This window comes from Macaca thibetana, chromosome 15 (assembly GCF_024542745.1).
Source record: "Macaca thibetana thibetana isolate TM-01 chromosome 15, ASM2454274v1, whole genome shotgun sequence".
NCBI classification, from domain to species: domain Eukaryota; kingdom Metazoa; phylum Chordata; class Mammalia; order Primates; family Cercopithecidae; genus Macaca; species Macaca thibetana.
Window position 1 is genome coordinate 11,773,674 of NC_065592.1, and position 18,560 is coordinate 11,792,233.

The 18,560-nt window shown below is 41.9% G+C and overlaps 2 protein-coding genes across 5 annotated transcripts in view; both read right to left on the reverse strand.

Annotated features, from left to right (window-relative positions):
- The window catches only part of ZBTB43 (zinc finger and BTB domain containing 43), a 33,531-nt gene extending 18,184 nt beyond the window's left edge, over positions 1 to 15,347 (reverse strand). For 3 of the 4 annotated variants that reach the window (XM_050760109.1, XM_050760111.1, XM_050760110.1), the window contains exons 1-2: positions 15,206 to 15,330; positions 11,115 to 11,237 (exon numbers count right to left, since the gene is read on the reverse strand). The gene's annotated coding sequence lies outside the window, so the exon portion shown is untranslated. Of the gene's footprint in view, positions 1 to 11,114; positions 11,238 to 15,205 lie in introns of all 4 variants that reach the window. The other variant, XM_050760112.1, reaches the window with a different exon arrangement.
- The window catches only part of GARNL3 (GTPase activating Rap/RanGAP domain like 3), a 598,754-nt gene extending 582,610 nt beyond the window's left edge, over positions 1 to 16,144 (reverse strand). Inside the window, exon 1 of the mRNA XM_050759786.1 lies at positions 16,141 to 16,144. The gene's annotated coding sequence lies outside the window, so the exon portion shown is untranslated. The remainder of the gene's footprint in view (positions 1 to 16,140) is intronic.
- Between the last annotated feature and the right edge of the window lie 2,416 nt (positions 16,145 to 18,560).

An 18,560-nucleotide genomic window follows, 5' to 3' on the forward strand; every position in this document is an offset into this window, starting at 1 on the left:
GAATGGATGTTGTATTAGCAGGCATGAAAACAATACTAATGTCCTTGTACATCTTCATCAGAGCTCTTGGGTGACCAAGCGCTTCTCAATGAGCAGTAATGTTTTACAAAGAATATTTTTCTGAGCAGTAGGTCTCAACAGTGGGCTTAAAATATTCAGTAAAGCATTCTGTAAAAAGGCTGTCTTCAAGCTTTCACTGTGCCATCTAGAGAGCACAAGCAGAGTATACTTAGCATAATTCTTAAGGGCCCTAGGACTTTGGGAATGGTACCTGAGCAGTGGCCTCAACGTAAAGTTACCAGCTGCATTAACCCCTAACAAGAGAATTATAGCCTGTCTTTTGAAGCCAGGTATTGTCTTCTCCTCTCTAGCTCTGGAAGTTATAGATGGCATCTCCTTCCAATAGAAGGCTTTTTCATCTACATTGAAAAATCTGTTGCTTAGTGCAGCCATCTTTACCAATTATCTTAGCTAGATTTTCTAGATAGCTTGCTATAGTTTCTACATCAGCACTTGCTGCTTCACCTTGCACTTTTACTTTATGGAGACACTTCTTTCCTTAAATCTCATAAACCAACCTCTGCTAGCTTCAAACTTTTCTTCTGCAGTTTCCTCACCTCTCTCACAGCCTTCAGAGAAATGAAGAGAATTAGGGTCTTGTTCTGAAGGCTGTGGCTTAAAGGAATGCTGTGGTTGGCATGATCTTCCATCCAGACCACTAAAACTTTCTCCATATCAGCATTAAGGCTGCCGCTTTCTTATCATTCACGAGTTCATTAGAGTAGCATTTTCAATTTCCTTCAAGAACTTTTCCTTTGCATTCACAGTTTGGCTATTTAGAACAAGAAGTCTAACTTTTGGCCTCTGTTTGCTTTTGACATGCCTTCCTCACTAAGCTTAGTCATTTCTAGCTTTTGATTTCAAGTAAGAAGCATATGACTCTTCCTTTCACTTAAACACCAGGTCATTGTAGGTTTATTAATTGGCCTAATTTCAAGATGGTTGTGTCTATGTTCAAGATGGTTGTGTCTCAGGTAACAGGGAGGCCTGAAGAGAAGGGGAAAGATGGGGGAATGGTGGCTCAGTGGAGTAGTCAGAGCACATATTTATTGTCTAAGTTTGTTGTCCCTTATGGGTGTAGTTCACGGTGCCTCAAAACAATTACAATGGTAACATCAAAAAATCACTGATCAAAGATTACCGTAACAGATAAAATAATAATGAAAAGGTTTGAAATATTGCAAGAACTGCCAAAATATGACACAAAAACACAAAGTAAACATGTGCAACAGGAAAAATGATGCTGATAGACTTCCTTAATGCAGGGTTGCCACAGACTATCAATTTGTAAAAAAAATGCAGTATCTGCGAAGCACAAAACAAGGTATGCCTGTATATGACGTGTCAACCACCAAGTGCACACAGGACATTCTCCAGGATAGATCATGTGTTGGACCATAAAACAAGTCTCAATACACTTAAAAAGACTGAGTCTTTTTTAAAATACAAAGTATTTTTCTAACCACAATGAAATGAAAGTAGCAATCAGTAAGAGAGAAAACTGAAAAACTAATAAATATGTGGAAATTAAACAATACCCTTAAAGACCTATCACTATTAAGGGCATTGACTCTCTCAATAAAGAGATCCTAACCTGATGGCTTCACTGTTAAATTCTAACAACATTTAAAGAAGAACTGACACCAATCCCTCTCAAACTTTTCTAAAACACTGAAGAGGAGGGACCACTTCCTAATTTATTATATTAGGTCAGGAGTACCCTCTGATATGAAAGCCAGACAAAAACACTATACAAAAACTATAGACCAATATCCCTATGGACACTGGAGTAAATATCAACAAAATACTACCAAACCAAATTAAGCAGCATATTAAAAGAATTATACACTACCAGCAAGTGGGATTTCTTCCTGGAATGCAAGGATAGTTCAACATACGAAATCAATGAATGTAACACAAATTAACAGAATAAAGGAAAAAAAAAAAACCACGTAAAACACATATCATCTTAACTGATAATCGAAAAAGCATCTGACAAAATTCAGCACCCTTTTGTGACAAAAACACTCAAGAAGTTGGGCATGGTGGCTCACGCCTGTAACCCTAACACTTTGGAAGGCCGAGGTGGGCGGATTGCTTGGGCTCAGGAGTTTGAGACCAGGCTGAGCAGTATGGTAAAACCCTGTCTCTACACAACTGCCACGTGTGGTGGTTCTCATCTGTAATCCCAGTTACTTGGGAGGATCACTTGAGGTCAGAAGTTTGAGTCCAGACTGGACGACACAGCAAGACCTTGTTTCTAAAAATAAATAAATATGTATTTTGTAATTAGCCAGGCATAGTGGTGCACAGCTGTAGTCCCAGCTATTTGGGAGACTGAGGCAAGAGGATCATTTGAGCCCAAGAGTTTTAGGCTAAAGTGAGCTGTGATCATACCACTGTAGTCCAGCCTGGGTGACAGAGGGAGATTCTGTCCAAAAAGGGAAAAAAAAGAAAAGAAAAAGAACTACAAAACACTGCTGAAAGAAATTAAAGACACAAATAAACAGACATCCCATGTTGTTTATGGATTGGAAGACATAATATTGCTAAGATAACAATACTATCCAAAGCAATACACAGATTCAAACCAAGCCCTATCAAAAATCCTTGCCCTTAACTTTGGGTGAATATGGCATTTATCCATATTCTCTGAGCTGCAACATGCTAAACTTCTACAGGTTTTTCCATTACAAACTCATACGCAATTGTGACCTATACTGAGAGTATAGCTGTTGTTTCAGTTATTTAGATGATGTCATAGAAGTAATTAATTAGCTCACTAAAAAACCTCATGGAACATTATATTCAATGTACTATGGGGGACTTCAAAGACAATCAAGAAATGTCACAGTCCAGCCGGGCATGGTGGCTCATGCCTGTAATCCCAGCACTTTGGGAGGCTGAGGTGGGCAGATCACCTGAGTCCAGGAATTCAAGACCAGCCTGGGCAACACAGCAAGACCCCATCTCTACAAATATACAAAAATTAGCCAGGCACGGTGGCATGCACCTGACACACTAGTTACTCAGGAGGCTGAAGAGGGGAAATCTTTTGAGCAGGGGAGGTCGAGGCTGCAGTGAGCTGTGACTGCCACCACTGCACTCCAGAGAAAGATTCTGTCTCAAAAAAAAAAAAAAAAAAGATATAGTGGAAAAGGGGCCAAGTTGAAGGGAAACTCTGGCCTGAAACTCCACTTCTTATTCCAGGCAATTCTGACAGGATCAGTAACACTCTTTCACGTGGGGCCCAGAGCTAAAAGCCAGGGACAGACAGGTCCTGCAGATTGGCAAAACTCAGAGGTGGGTGGTATTAGAATACCAAAGGTTGCACATATTGCCTTGGCAGAAGGAAAAAAATATTAACATAAGGGGGTGGGGCTCAGTAGCCCCAAGAAAAGAGATAAAGGCATAGCCATCATTTGCCAGCTGGGCCAAAGACAACAGAGGGTCCTGGCATACCAATTTCACCAACTGCAAAGAAAGTACACAGAGCTCAAGCTCCCCTGAGAGTGCCTAAGGCCTAAGGCCTACCCCTTCAGCCCCACTCAGCTAATCCCAGATGTCAATGTGGTTCAGCCCTACGTCTAGCTTAAGAACTAAGAGCTGATTCTAACAATATTCAGGTATACAGCAAGGGACCCAAAAGCAAATTTCAGACCTGAACAGAAATTCAGGTTTCCCTCTCAAGAATTAAACAAAATAAAACCAACACGGGGTCTGTGGATATATTCCAGAATAGCAAAAAGGAAAAAATGGCAAGAAATAGACAAAGAGCACATTTTAAACAATTTTTAAAATGTGTTTCACAAACTTCATGAAAACAGTCTCTGAGTAAAGTATAAGGAAGATGAGACAAAATGGCAGAACGATATGAAAAAAAGGGTGGCCTGAATTAATGATAGGGTGTCATGAAACTAATATAGAGCAGAAATTTACACAGGCGACAAGAAGCAGAATTACAACAGTAAAAAAACGGAATCGATAATGTGGAAGGCACTTTGGGGACCTTCTACTAAAATACAGGAAAAGGATAAAAAAATGAAAACAGCGAGAGAGAAGATGATAAAGCAGGAGAACAGAGAAGACAGATCAATGTACAGCCCGTTAATGTCCTTGAGAGAAAGAACCAAACAGAGAACGTGAAATAATAAAAAATAAACTTAATTGAAGAAAACGGCCCTGAGTGGAAAACCTTGAGTATTCAGAAAAGCCTTATCTCAGTAGTGGGGACAAATTAATTCCAGACAAAATGCAGTTCTGGTCCTGCCAAACAAAGCTTAAAAACAAGCCTCAGAAGGATCAAACTGTTTCCAACTTAATTATGTTCCAGAATGAAACTTGAGAACATTTACATAATACAAAAATATCCAGCACCGAACAAGGTAAAACTCATATCTGACATCAAATTTAAAAATCACCAGGCATGCCAAGAACTAGGAAAATATAACCCAGGATACTGAGGTGGGGGTGGGAACCAATCAACAGAAACAGATCCAGAAATGACAAGAGATTTATACAACTGGTAGACAATTCTACATTCTATATTTTCAAGAAGGTAGAGAAAAGATTAAGCATGTTAGGCAGAGAGAGGGAACTACTGCAAAATAAAAGAGAGACCCAAATAAAACATCTAGAGATTTAAAAAACACACAAACATACATTGGGATGAGAATAACAACAGAATTAACACTGCAGAACATTAGTGAACTTGAAAACATGGCAACAAAAACCTACCCAAAATAAAACACAGAGGGAGAAAAAGGCAAATAAAAAGGGAATAGAGCATCAGCGAGCTGTGAGACAACTTCCAGATGCCTAACGCAGACATGGTTGTGGTGGGGAAGGCAAAAAGTTTTATGTGATAAGCTATGAGACACATGAAAACTATATATATATATATATGTATATGTTGTTTTATATATTGAAAACTATATATATAAAAACAATACACACACACACATTTTATACGTATGTGAAAACAATAGCCAAAACTTTTTCAAATTTGATGAAAACTACAAATGCACAGACCTAAACAGCTCAACGAACTCCAAGCACAAGAAACATGAAAAAAACTACAGCAAGGCACGTCATAACCAAATCACTTAAAATCAGTGGAGAAAATCCTAAAAGCAGCCAGAGAAAAAAAGACCCCTTTAGTACAGAGAACCTCAGAAGCAATGCAAGCCAGGAGACAGGAGACCAGCATTTTTAAAGTACTGAAATTAAGGTGGGGAGGGGTGGAAAGGTCTGTCAACTTAGAATTCTATACCCATGAAAATATCTTCCAAATGAAGGGAAATTTATTTTTTTCTTTATTATTATTATTATTTTTTTAGACAGAGTCTCGCCCTACCGCCCAGGCTGGAGTGCAGTGGCGCGATCTCGGCTCACTGCAAGCTCTGCCTCCTGGGTTCATGCCATTCTCCTGCCTCAGCCTCCCAAGTAGCTAGGACTACAGGCGACCGCCACCACGCCTGGCTAATTTTTTGTATTTTTAGTAGAGACAGGGTTTCACCGTGTTAGCCAGGATGGTCTCGATCTCCTGACCTAGTGATCCACCCACCTCGGTATCGCAAAGTGCTGGGATTAAAGGCGTGAGGCACTGCGCCCGGCCCAAAATACTTTTTCAGACATAGAAAAGTTGAAAGAACTTATCACCAAAAAGGTCAAAAGTAAAAAAAAAAAAAAAGTCACCTGATCACATGAAAACAAAAGTCAAGCAACACAATACTAATATCAAAGTAAATTTCAATGCAAAAATCATCAGATAGGATGAAAGTTTATTGTTAACTGAATCCTATAATTCACAATGAAGTTTATTCTGTGAACATTTACGTGTCAGAGTACAATGTTAGAAAATAAGGCAATGGTAACAGAAATGTAATTGTAGCAGGAAATAAAAGTATCCCTCTTTAATTCTTAATAAATCAAGTAGGCAAAGGATAAGAATCTATAGATTTAGACAGCTATCAATAAAGCTAATTTAATGCAATACCTATATACTCTACAAATAATAATACTCCTTCTTTCCTAATGTCTGCAGGACGTTTATAAAAATGATAATATACGTGGCTATAGAGAAAATCAATAAATTCCCCAAAGCAGAAATGCACAGGGCACATTTGATTACATGTGACTATACAATGGATTACATAATATGATAAAACTAGAAATGTTAAAAGTAGAGGAGGAGAAGAGGACCAGGGAATAGGGTAGGAGAAAATTCATAAATTTTATACAAAACTCTGGTATCAAAACTAGCCAACAACAAAAAACCCTACAAGCCAATCTCATTTATTAGCATAGAAAGAAAAATTATAAATCACATGGCATTCTGGTTTGTATAGTTCAATCTCTTGTGGGTTTGGTACATCATAAGTATGATATGTTGAAGAAACTGAGTTATTGGTCCCATCACAGTAAGGTCAAGATCCTAGACTATGGTGAAATTACCATCAGAAAGGCATTTCATTTCTCCCTTGGCTCTCTTCCACTCAAGACTAACTCTGGTGACACACACATCATTACCTGTGCTTCCTTCTACGAGTGACAATGAGTGATGGGAGACAAATCTGGAAAAAGCCGAATGAGAAGTCTGCATTGGGCAGCATTGAAAACTTTTAAGTGACATGTTGTGAGGCATGGTTAAGGAAGGCTGATCTGCTCAAGGACTAAAGCAGGAGAAAGTCTGAAGCAGAAGTTAATTATAAGATTTCAACAAGTATAGTCTAGGTAATAATAAAAGTAACAGTGGGGCCGGGCACGGTGGCTCACACCTGTAATCCCAGCACTTTGGGAGGCTGAGGCGGGTAGATCACTCAAGATTTCAGGAGTCCCAGACCAGCTTGGCCAACATGGTGAAACCCTGTCTCTACTAAAAATACAAAGTTAGCCAGGCATGGTGGCACACACCTGTAATCCCAGCTACTCAGGAGGCTGAGACGGCAGAACTGCTTGAACCTGGGAGGCGGAGGTTGCAGTGAGCCAAGATCATGCCACTGCACTCTAGCCTGGACAACAAGAGCGAAACGACGTCTCAAAAAAAAAAAAGCAACAGTGCGTATCCATACGCACTGGGGTGGCATTGATGAGACTGACAGAACTGGTCAACAGGAAGATACAGCAGTAGCACAAGGTGTAAATGATACCATCAAGAAAGTGAACAGACAACCCACAGAATGGGAGAAACTATTTGCAGATTATGTGACTAATGAGTGACTTGCATCCAGAATACCTAAAGAACTCTTATGACTCAATAATAAAAAGATACATAACCCAACTGAAAAATAGATAAAGGATTTGAAGAGACATTTCTCCACAGAAGATATACAAATAACCAATAAGCATATGAAAACCGCTCAACATCATTAGTAATTAGAAAAATGCAAATCAAAACTACAAAATACCCCTTCTCACTCACTAAGATGGCTGTGAAAAGTAAGACAGACAGTAACAAGTGTCGGCGAGGATGTGTAGGGATTAGAACCCCCATACATTGCTGGTGGGCGTGTAAAATGGTACAGCTACTGTGGAACAGTGTGACAGCACCTCGGGAAGTTAAACATAGTTACCACGTAATCCAACAGTTCTCCTAGGTACATACCCAAGAAAAATGAAAACATATGTCTACGCAAAAACTTGTACATGAATGTTCATAACTGCATTACTCTTAAAAATCAAAAAGTGAAAACCATCATAAGTTCCATCAACTTATGAATGGATAAATAAATGGGATATATCCTTAGAATAGAATATTTGGCAATAAAAAAGAATGAAATACTTATAGATGTGACAACACGGCTGGCACTTGAAAACGTTACGCTAAATGAAAGAGGTCAGACACAAAAGGTCATATCGTGTATGGCTCCATTTACATGAAATGTCCAGAATAGACAAATCCATAGAGACAGAAAGTAGATTCGTGGCTGGGGGTAGAAGAAATGGGGAGCGACTGCTAATTGGGTTTCTTTGAGGGGAGACAAAAGTTCTAAAATTAGATTGTGGTGATGGGTATACAAATCTGTGAAAATACTAAAAAAAAAACCCTCTTTATTGCTTATGAATTATGTCTCTATAACGTTGTTTAAAAAAGAGTAATGTGGCCAGGCGCAGCGGCTCATGCCTGTAATCCCAGTACTTTGGGAGGCTGAGGCGGGTGGATCACAAGGTCAGGAGTTGGAGACTAGCCTGACCAACATGGTGAAACACCGTCTCTACTGAAAACACAAAAATTAGCCGGGCATGGTGGTGGGCACCTGTAGTCCCAGCTACTCGGGAGGTGAGGCAGAAGAATCACTTGAACCCAGGAGGTGGAGGCTGGAGTGAGCCGAGATTGCCCCACTGCACTCCAGCCTGGGCGACAAAATGAGACTCCGTCTCAAAAAAATAGAAATAAGGCCAGGCGTGGTGGCTCACGCCTGTTATCCCAGCACTTTGGGAGGCCAAGGCGGGTGGATCACGAGGTCAGGAGATCGAGATCATCCTGACTAACACGGTGAAACCCCGTCTCTACTAAAAATACAAAAACTTAGCCGGGCGTGGTGGTGGGCACCTGTAGTCCCAGCTACTCGGGAGGCTGAGGCAGGAGAATGTCATGAACCCGGGAGGTGGAGCTTGCAGAGAGCCGAGATTGTGCCACTGCACTCCAGCCTGGCAACAGAGCGAGACTCAGTCTCAATAACAAATAAATAAATAAATAAATAAAATAAAGAGTAATGCAAGGCAAACTGATGTACCAATGCTGACTTTGAAGTTTCATGACTGAGTGACTAGGAAAATGTCATCATTAATAGGAAATAACAGCAACTACTATTTATGATACACATATACAAATAAACTGCTTCATACAGACATTGTACAAAGTCTATGCAAAGCACTTTAGATGTTCTGTCTCACTTAATCTTCACAGCAACCCACTCAATAGGTATTTTTTACTTCCATTGTACAGAATTGGAGATAGACAAAAAAGCTAAGCAACTTAAGGTCATGTAACTGGTAAGGAGTAAAGTTGAGATTTAAATCCAAAGCACTTGTTCAGGCCCACTATAGTTTAAGAGGTAGAAAGAAAAGGTGAATATAATTTTTTCTTTTTTTTTTTTTTGAGATGGAGTCTCACTCTGTCGCCCAGGCTAAAGGGCAGTGGCTCCACTTCGGCTCACTGCAACCTCCGCCTCCCAGATTCAAGCAATTCTCCTGCCTCAGCCTCCTGAGTAGCTGGGACCATGGGTGTGTGACACCACGCCCCGCTAATTTTTGTACTTTCAGTAGAGATGGGATTTCACCATGTTGGCCAGGCTGGTCTCGAACTCCTGACCCTCAGGTGATCCGCCCACCTCAGCCTCCCAAAGTGCTGGGATTACAGGTGTGAACCACTGTGCCTGGCTGTGAATATCACTATAGTTTGAGAGTATGGAAAGTAAACATGAATATCATTTTCACAAATAATCTAAATAATCTTATTATATACAATGCATTCATAAACTTTAGCATACTGACCATCCTTAGACTTAAGATGGCCCAGGCCAGGCAAGGTGGCTCACGCCTGTAATCCCAGCACTTTGGGAGGCCGAGGCAGGTGGATCACCAGGTCAAGAGATGGAGACCATCCTGTCCAACACGGTGAAACCCCGTCTCTACTAAAAATACAAAGAAATTAGCTGGGCGTGGTGGCCAGTGCCTATAGTCCCAGCTACTTGGGAGGCTGAGGCAGGAGAATCGCTTGAACCCAGGAGGCAGAGGTTGCAGTGAGCCGAGATCGCACCACGCACTCCAGCCTGGGCAACATAGCGAGACTCCATCTCAAAAAAAGAAAAAAAAGACGGCTGGGCACGGTGGCTCATGCCTGTAATCCCAGTACTGTGGGAGCATGAGGTGGTGGATCACCTGTGGTCAGGACTTTGAGACCGGCCTGACCAACAAGGCGAAACCCTGTCTTTACTAAAAATACAAAATTAGCCAGGCATGCTGGCAGATGCCTGTAATTCCAGCTACTCTGGAGGCTGAGGCAGAGAATTGCTTAAACCTGGGAGGTGGAGGCTGCAGTGAGCTGAGATCCTGCCACTGCACTCCAGCCTGGGCGACAGAGCCAGACTCTATCTCAAAAAAAAAAAAAAAAAAAAAAAAAAAGATATCAGCAGTTTTATGTCACTTTGCACATGTATTTTATTTTTTTTAATCCAATAGCAACAGTTCTAAAACAAACACATCAATCCCAGCCTGTTCCACTCTGCTTCTTAAAAGCTATTTGGCTTTTTAAAAGCAGATGAAGGGCAACATACTGAAGAAATCTTGAACTAGATGACCTTCAGATTCCCTCCAACTTTGATGAGTTTAATAGCAGCCACTATTTATTATTCAGCTGAGGAACTCTAAGTCAAATTTTATACGTGATTTAAACACCAATTAAACATCCTAAAAACACAGATGACAGCAATATAATAGGGAAGCAGACCCACCAGTTACTTATTGTGAAGTCCTTCAGAGATTTCTTTAATCAGAGCATATGGTAATTTGCAGGCTTACTATAGAAAGCACATTTAAACATAGTAAATGTTGCTTCAGTAAATTTAAAGCCTGGCACAAATGTACAAAAATACCAATTCCCTATGCCTACTCTTTACATTAGTGAAATGCTTTAGAGTTCACAGAGCGCACTATGTAAACCCACATTGTGCAACACTCCCGTATCATTGCATCCTTTTGAAAGATGAGTAAACCGAAGCTCAAATTAAAAGACCTGCCCATGGTTACACACCTCAGAAATGGCATGTCAGGATTCAAACAGCAGCATAACTCCAAATCTAACATTTTTCTAAGTTAAAAAAAAAAATCACTTGGCAGAAAAATTTATCTGACATTAAATGTTCTATCAGTGCAAAGTATGTCATTGGTGGGCCTTAGAATGCGTAATATCTCTTCAGAAGAGAAGAAAGAATCTTCTGGTCTAGAGGAATTAAATATCTTAACAAAATACATTATTATTTTTGCTAAAAGAGAAATGATTACAGTAAGTAATTTTTAACAATGGTATTATGAGCAAGTTTATAGCTTACCTAATGCAAAGCTGTATTCCTGGGATAAAGTTTCTTATGCCATGGCCATCAAAAAGCAATATGAATAGAATGAGGAAGAAGAACCCATTTCAGTTTTGCTTCAAATTAAAATCACATTGACTTCTGGAAGGAAGAGTAACAGTGAAAATGTAAAAAAGATGCTATGTACATGTATATTTGCTAATAAACACTGGAGATGTACATTAGTGGCAGAAAGAAAAGTAATAAAGACTGGCATTTTTGGTTATATTAAATTCATTCTGCAACTTTGTAGCTCCTGCCTTTGCATTTTCTAAAAAAAAAAACTTATTTTGTAATAATTTTAAATTTTCAAAACAATTGAAAAGACAGTGCATAATTCCCGTATACCTCTCATCCATTACTGTGGCATATTTATTAAAATTAGAAAACCAACATGATCAATGACTATGTAATTTTGCAGAATTAACATATCCTTTGGAAGAGCGCTATTGGTCTCCTGACCATTGTCAATCAGTATTCTTCTATTTTTTTCCTAATTAGAACACTTTGGCCAAATAACTTAGTAAAATCTATTTTAAGATGTGTTTTAAAAAAACAAGCCACCTGCTTTATGAAGTTTGATTCATGACTCCCTTCAATTTTAAGCCACGGCTGAATGTTTTACTTAAAAATTTCCAGGACAAACATTCCATTATAGCAAATTCTCTGAGATTCAAAAGAGAAGGTAATGTTCTAGAAACTAACCCTCCATTCATCAGTCATCCTTCCATCAAATTTCAATAAAGCCAAGGAAATGTTTTTAACTGTGCCCTCATGTGCATTAGAATTCAGGATAAGAAGTTGAAATCAAGAAAGCAGAAGGCAGAAACAGCACTCATTTCACAAAATTAACAACGTATCGACAAATTTTAAAAAATCTTATGTCCTCAATATGTTACAAGTAAGACAAAAGCCCCTATTCTAACTGCAAATATAAACAGAGTGAAAAGGAAAAGTTCAGGTCCAGCGCAGTGGCTTACACCTGTAATCCCGACACTTTGGCAGGCCAAGGCAGGTGGATCATTTGAAGTCAGGAGTTTGAGACCAGCCTGGCCAACATGGTGAAATCCTGTCTCTACTAAAAATACAAAAATTAGCTGTGTATGGTGGCAGGCGCCTGTAATCCCAGCTACTTGGAAGGCTGAGGCAGGAGAATCGCTTGAACCTGGGAGGTGGAGGTTGCAGTGAGCAGAGACTGCACCACTGCACTCTAGCCTGGGTGACAAGGCAAGACTCCATCACAAAAAAAAAAAGAAAAAGAAAAAAGAAATGGAAAAGTTCACGAAAATGATACTATTCAATTAATTTTCAGACATGCATTTTTTCACATTTTAAAATTCCTGAAATCAGCATGTGATCACCAGGTGGCAGTTTTAATAGTTGTCACAGCCTGAGGCAATGACAGAGAACTGCTGAGGTCCTCATCAATGTTCTTGATGACACAAAGGATGACACGCTAGAAAAAATATGGACACACTCTGAACTGAAAAGTATAAAGAGTAGAACCTGGAATGTTAACTTTAATGAATACTTTAACCAATTTATTCTTATTTTTCCTTTGTATATACATGTATTAGCATAGGCATTGATACCATTTTTTAGTGTCTAAGTTTAAAAGTGTTTTCAATAATAAAAAGTCTAAACGATAAGAGCGCATTAAGCCATAGTTTAATTAGCAGGGTTTCTCTCTTCCTTAGTGGTACATGAAATAATCAACAGCATCTAGCATTCAATGAAATAAACTAGTAATTCAGATGCGATATCTTATTAGAAAGTTTAATAAACTATCTTAAAGGCAAAGAGCTTAAATAAGAGATTTTAAAAAACAAAAAACCCACAAAGGCATCCCCCATAAGAAAACTCAAGAAATAACACATAATTTTGCATTATAATAAAAGGGCTATTTTTCAACCTTATGAGTTTTCTTCCTGTGAAGAGTATAATTATCAAGTATCCTACTTATGAGCAGATTCTTGCACTGATTCCAAGAAAGGCAGAGGGAAGAGAGCCAGGGCAGAAAGTAAGTAGAAAGCTTGAGGAAGATTTTAACCATATCCATTTAACTAAACTTTTCTAAGAACCTCAGCTGTATCCACTGCTGTAAAGAGAGTAGGAATCAATAAACCCAGGTTCAACTAAATGTTCCTAACAACTACAGAATGAATTTTGAAAAATTACACGTAAAAGGAGCTTATTGGGCCGGGCGCGGTGGCTCAAGCCTGTAATCCCAGCACTTTGGGAGGCCGAGACGGGCGGATCACAAGGTCAGGAGATCGAGACCATCCTGGCTAACATGGTGAAACCCCGTCTCTACTAAAAAATACAAAAAACTAGCCAGGCGAGGTGGTGGGCGCCTGTAGTCCCAGCTACTCGGGAGGCTGAGGCAGGAGAATGGTGTAAACCCGGGAGGCGGAGCTTGCAGTGAGCTGAGATCCGGCCACTGCACTCCAGCCTGGGTGACAGAGCAAGACTCCGTCTCAAAAAAAAAAAAAGGAGCTTATTGGTTTCAGGAGTCTCCAATGAATACTGTTTTTGTTTTTTTGTATTGTATAAAATATACATAAAACTTTAAGACTTAACAATTTTAAGCATTCTTAAGAGTCCAATTCAGTGAAGTACATTCACAATATTGTGCAATCATCACAACCCATTTTCAGACTTTATTCATCATCCCCCAAAACTCTGTTCTGTATCCATTAAGCACTAACTCCTCTCTCCAGCCCCTGGTAAACTATTCTACTTTCCGTCTCTTAATTGGTTTATTCTAGGTACTTCATTTAAGTGCTCTCAAACAATATTTGTCCTTTTGTGTACGGTTTATTTCTCCCGTGGTACTTTTGTAAAGCAAATAATAAATCCCCGATTATTAGGTTTCTTACAATTTAACCGAAAATGCTGACACAGTCTCTGAACTAAGCATGCAGCTCTCCCAGAAACTCTGCTACTGTTCCAGTAGCCCCAAAGATCTCAGTCTGATCCTCCTTTAGCCTGTAGACAGGCCTGTTAAACAGCTGTAACTCAAAGAGCAGGCTCCAGAGACCCCTGGAGACCATCCCGTGGTTAAGTGGATGGAGTGAAGGGATTTGGGAAGCTGTGCAGGCCTGAAAAACCACAGGCGAGAAAAGGCTAGGACTCATCAAGCTGCTCTGGCCCTAAAATGGGCCTCCTGTCTCTCTGACAGACTCTCCTGCACTCTGACACTTATGTTGGGCGGCACCTGTCAGAGCTGAGGCCAAACTGCGGTCGAGTCACTGAGAGTGTCACCAGTGCAGGGAGCTTCACGGGGTCATGAGTCACCTTCCATGGCTCAGAGGTCTGGGCAGCCCTGCCCTACCCAGACAAACTCAGCTAGGAAACAGAAACAAGAGGAAAAAAAAAAGTTGGAAGAAAGAGAGAAAAACAGACAGATGGCCAAAAAGCTAGACTGACAGGCCCTGAATTAGAGTAAGGGCTGAGTGGCAGAGACAGGGTGAACAGACACAGAAGCAAGGTGGAGACAGATATGAAACAGGATCCATATACCCCGAGAACGACAAAGTGGAGAGAAATATCAGGTTGACAGGGACCTAGCTGAAAGACGAAAAGGACAGGTTACAACAGGTGACAGAGACAGCAACCGGGGTGAAACAGAAGGGAAAAGAAGATCAGAGAAGTCCAGGCGCAGTCTTTCTGCCAGCTCGGCTCTTCAGGCTTCACGCATTGGTGGCTCGAACCCGAGGCCGTCAAGCCGCGCCCACCCTACGCCCCGAAAGGCCAGCGGACGGACGGGGGCAGGATCTCTAAGCGCTGTGGCCGGCGGAGCTCCGCTGCCGCGAGGGTGACCTTGGGCGAGAAGCTGCCCCAAAGGCCTTGGTATCGCGGTCTGCGCGCCGTGTGGGCAGGAGACTGCGGGATTCGGAGCTGGGGCGCCGGGACCCCAACCTTCCGCGCGGGGCTTTAGCATGCCGGTCCACGGAATGGGCCTGGCGGGGCAAGCGGCGCGTGCGTCGGGGCCTGCAGAGGAGCCCTTAACTCCCCCACCAACTTCTCCTCCCTTAGCCTTGCCGCCCGTGGTCCTGGCCACTCAGTACCTGCCAAGGGCTCAGCGCTCACATCCCCCGTCAAAGGGATCCTCTCCGCCGCCGGCGCAGGCCTGTTCTAGCCTTCGCTGCCGCAACAGATTCACCCTGTGCCTCAGCCCCCGGAAACGCTTCCCGGTCCCGCCCCCCGAAATTGACAGTGCTTCCGGGGGTGCGCCAGAGAGAAAGAGGAGTGCGCATGCGGGATTCACTGTCTGAGCTGGGCGTCCGGAGAGAGCGCATAGGTAGCGGGCGCCTGCGCAGTACAGTCTGGAGCGGGTCAATCAATTTTAGGGACTGACTAAGCTGTTGAAAATAGGGGAGCAGATACCGAGTTCTAAACCTTCTTGAAACCTTGACATAGGCCAGGCGCGGTAGCCCACGCCTGTAATCCCAGCACTTTGGGAGGCCGAGGCGGGAAGATCGCTTGAGGCTGGAGTTCGAAACCATCCCGGCCAACATGGTGAAATCCTGTCTCTACAAAACATGCAAAAATTGCTGAGTGTGGTTACTGGCGCCTGTAGTCCCAGCTATTTGGGAAGCTGAGACAGGAGAATTGTCTGAAGCCGGGAGGCAGAGGTTGCAGTGAGGCGAGATCATGCCACTGCACACCTGCCTGGGCACAGAGCAAGACTCTAAACAACAACAACAAAACAAAAACACCTTGACCTTCTCCGTCTCTTCTCTAAACAAACAAACGAAAACCTTGACCTCAGTTTGCCTGGCGGAGATTATCTCCAAATCCATTTCTGCCTCCACAGCACCCATCCAGCTTTTTGGCATGTAGTAGATGTTCAGTAAACGTTCAATGAAAGGACCAGTGCCTTTCCGTGGGCTGCGTTGTGCTGGGCACTGGGGTCACACAGATGGTGGGACAGAAACGATCTCTCTAGCTTCCAGTTCTCCCACTCCTTCCCAAAACCCTCCATCCTTCTCACCCCTTTCTTCCCCCTTGCCCCACCATGTTAGTGTAGAAGAGAGATAGGTCTTATAGCAGTGGGACTCTTACCTTTGGACCTGTTTATAGACCAAGTGCCCTCTTTGTAGAAGAGCTAATTTATACCTGAAATCCAGGCAGCTGAAGAGATGTGGTCATAATGCCTTCTGGATTTAGGGTGGATGTTCTCGTGGGCTAGACATGCCCTTTTGATATTGTCTGTCTTAGTTTAAGCTGATTGGCTTCCCAGCTATTATGCCTGTCTTGCTTGTTGTTGGGCCCTAGGACACAGGAGTGTAGCTTTTCTAGAGAGAATTCTACCAAAAAAAAAAAAAAAAGAAAAGAAAAAAGAAAAGAGAAGAAAAAATTTCTAGAAAGCGAAATGAAAGAAAACAAATATGGAAGCACAGAAATGGGAATGGATGCAGAACAGCTTGTCAAAGATTCTACTTAAAACATGTATGCTCCAGCCCCCCCGCCTTTTTTTTTTTTTTTTTTTTGAGACAAAGTCTTGCTCTGTTGCCCAGGCTGGAGTGCAGTGGCGCAATCTCGGCTCACTGCAATCTCCGCCTCCCAGGTTCAAACAATTCTCCTGCCTCAGCCTCCCGAGTAGCTGAGACTACAGGTGCCCGCCACCACGCCCGGCTAATTTTTGTATTTTTAGTAGAGACGGGGTTTCACCATCTTGGCCAGGCTGGTCTCAAACTCCTGACCTCATGATCCACCTACCTTGGCCTCCCAAAGTGCTGGGATTACAGGCGTGAGCAACTGCGCCTAGCCTAGTTGAGTATACTCTTTAAGTGTTTTGCCACTTTTATTCCTGCCTCTAAGCAGACCTGAAGTTTGGAAGTTCAACTGCCATCATGTGCCTATGAAGTGGTAAGTAAATGCTAAGGCTGGCAAAGCAGGAAGATTGAGAGAACCTAGGTCCCATATGACATTAGGCCACAGTGCCAGCTTTGGACACCCTTAAGTGTTTTGTTGCATGAGACAAATAAACTTCTTACTTGGACTTTATTTCTGGCAATATTGAGGACTATATATTTCCAAATATTACTGCAACAAAATAGATAAAATTGCTAGAAGAAATATTTAGAATACCCTCTTAAACGCATGGAAACACTTGCAAAAAAAAAAGTCAGGAAAATTATCTGAAGCTAGGAGGAAAACAAGAACACAGGCCTGGGAAGTCAAACAATTGATGTTCAGAAATTACGCAGAGGTAAAGTCTGCATCTGTTCTGATCCATTGGTGCATGCCCTGTACTGACAAATATTTTCAAAATTATCTCTGGAGATAGGTAAACACCGATACTGCTACCAACTATAGGAGCATTCACCTGGGTCCAGACAGGATTAAAGCCAAATTGCAACATCAGGTTGGGACTCAAGAAGAAATATGTCCTCAGGTGAAGGATAAACTACAGGGGAAAAAATCTGCCATACAGAGGTAGGCAGCAGTTAAAGCTGTCTCTCTGTGCCTTGGTTCTGAGCAGAAGGGGAAATCATTCCCCTGGAGGATTCATGGCTAAAACAGTCTGACTATCACATGGCCACACAATTTGCATAGTTCAACAGCCCACAATCTGAACATTTTAATTTGAAATGAACCTGGGGAGGTGGTGCCTACAGTATTTGGCCAAAACACAAATCTCTGAAAGAACTTGCTGGCAACCCAGGCTTCAAAGAATTCCCACAGATAGGGTTCTAAATAAATATGAACTCACAACCGGAAACCACAAACCCCCTGAGGAAATAAGCAGAGAAGACAAGCAGTAGAGGTGGATCCACACCAGCTTTAGATATTTGATATTTTAGAACCACAATATAAAACAAGCATGCTTAGAAAAACAAAGGGGCTAAAAGCACAAGTATCAAGAAACTCTTGAAAAATTGCCAGGCAGCTGGGCATGGCAGCTCATGCCTATAATCCCAGCACTTTGGGAGGCTGAGGCGGGCAGATCACCTGAGGTCAGGAGTTCAAGGCCAGCCTGGCCAACATGGCGAAACCCCATCTCTACTGAAAATACAAAAAAAAAAAAAAAAAAGAAAGAAAGAAAAAAAAATGGCCGGGGTGTAGTGGCTTGTGCCTGTAATCCCAGCACTTTGGGAGGCTGAGGTGGGCCGATCACCTGAGGTCAGGAGTTCGAGACCAGCCTGGTCAACATGATGAAACCCTGTCTCTACTAAAAATACAAAAATTAGCTGGGTGTAGTGGTGCGTGCCTGTAATCCCAGCTACCCAGGAGGCTGAAGTAGAAGAATCTCTGGAACCTGGGGCGGGGGCAGAGGCTGCAGCAAGCTGAGATTGTGCCACTGAACTCCAGTCTGGCGACAGAGCAAGACTCCATCTCAAAACAAAACAAAACAAAAACAAAAAAATTAGCCAAGCGTGGTGGTGGGCGACTGTAATCCCAGCAACTTGGGAGGAT